The sequence below is a fragment of the Sus scrofa genome, chromosome 1 (genome assembly GCF_054392235.1).
Source record: "Sus scrofa isolate SSC_HxYL_T2T_F1_AM1 chromosome 1, Sscrofa_HxYL_maternal_Yorkshire_Landrace_v2.0, whole genome shotgun sequence".
Classification (NCBI taxonomy): domain Eukaryota; kingdom Metazoa; phylum Chordata; class Mammalia; order Artiodactyla; family Suidae; genus Sus; species Sus scrofa.
This window is the reverse complement of record NC_139383.1, coordinates 236,505,300-236,507,363: the sequence shown is the minus strand read 5'-3', so window position 1 is coordinate 236,507,363 and position 2,064 is coordinate 236,505,300.

Sequence of the window (2,064 nt, the reverse complement as noted above, 5' to 3'; positions counted from 1 at the left end):
AATAGTATTCTTAAGGTGACCAACTCATTTAGGTTAGCTGGGGGATTTTCCAGTTTTGGCACTGATAGTGCCACATCCCAGTCCTGGGAGACTGAGACAGCTGGTTACTCTACTTGTCTCTGATGAATATGCTTCCAGATTAGTACACAGAAGCCTGTTTAACCTTTGATATAGTGGAAATTTAGTCCTGATCTTAGAGAAATTCTGAATCATAAAATAAAGGTATAAAATAATATAAAAGGTATAATATAAAAGGTATAATATAAAGGTAAAATAATATAAAAGGTATAATATAAAAGGTATAATATAAAGGTAAAATAATATAAAAGGTATAATATAAAAGGATATAAAAAGGTATAAAAAATAAAGGATAAAATAAGGTAAGGTGCTATGGTATGTCTGAGCATTTCGGGGCTGATCAAGGAAAAGCCAGGACCAGGAGATGATAGTATGCTTGTTGGGAGGCTCTAGAACAGGATGTCCCTTACAACGGGACATCTTCCAGAGACAGTGGTACAGGGCAATCCCCGAAAGGCGGAGAGGGCCAGGGGACTCTCAGTGGGGGCGGGAATTGGAGACAAGGCTATGTGTCTAGGCAGTGTCACTCAGCAGCAAGACAGGAGTCTCTGGGTCAGAAAGTTCCAAAGGGCAACAGAGATGAAGACCATTTGGAGTATTTTATAGCTATGTGTTTCATCTTCTACATGACCATCAGTTTGGTGCAATTTATGAGGTATGCAAAGCAATTGGATTCTAAGATATGCTTAGTTGGGCTATATTTAAAGCAATTGATGTGTAAAAATTTGAGTCTGGTGCTGGTGGGCTTTGGGCTAATAACCCTAACTGCTGTAAGGAAGTAAACATGGGCAATATGCAGAGCTCGTCTTTGGCCCACGTGCATAACATATGCATTCAGATTTCTCACCATGGGTGTCAGAACACACACCACTCCGGATGTAGCCATGACAGTGAAAACAAAGACTGTCCTTGGCAGTTGACCATCTGCCGTCATCTCTTCCCATTTTTGTTCTTCCTTCAAACATCAGTGGGGTGTGTCTCTAATAACATGGGGAGAAGGACCTAACCTAAATGAGGAAATGGTGGGGCAGGGGTGGGGCAAAATTGCTGGTAGATCAGTAGTTCTGAGGCTTGGGCAAGGGGAAAGAACTAAGAGTATTTGATGAGAGGAGCAAAAATGTTGCTCTAGGTGGTAAAAACAGCTACAACCTGACCCATAGTTAGAACTTGCCTACACCGTAGAGATAATTATATGCAGTTTTTCATCCAGGCTGGCCCCACGTCTAACCCCCTTTTTTTATTTGCAAGAATCTCTCATTCTGTGTGGTGGCAATGGATGTGGTACCCAACCTCACTGAGTAAACTTGGGATGAAGTCTTCCTACTTCATGCCCCTTAAAGAGATAGAAGGAATGACTTGGGATGGTGCATCAGATGCCCAGAACAAAGCAGAAAGGCTGTTAGAAACATTTAATGTGGTGGCACTCTACAATGGCAACAGCATGCATTGGTGTTAACACTGGCACTGTCCACTGGAAGTGGTGATAGCAGGGCCTTGAATAGACTGTTCCTATTTGATTATAGTTCCGACAAGTAAGACTCACACTGGATGATATCTGATTTATTTTTTATGACAAGATAATACATTTTTTATTACTCAATGAATTTTATTACATTTATACTTGTACAACTATCATTACAACCAGATTTTAGAGCATTTCCATCCCAAACCCCCAGCGCATTCCCCCACCCCCTAACCTGATTCATTTGGAAACCATAGGTTTTTAAAGTCTATGAGTCAGTATCTGTTCTGCAAAGAAGTTCATTGTGTCCTTTTTATAGATTCCGCATGTAAGTGATAACATTTGATGTTGGTGTCTCACCATCTGACTGACTTCACTTAGCATGATAATTTCTAGGTCCATCCATGTTGTTGCAAATGCTGTTATTTCTTTCCTTTCAATGGCTGAGTAATATTCCATTTTGTATATATACCACATTTTCCTTATCCACTCCTCTGTTGATGGACATTGAGGTTGTTTCCATG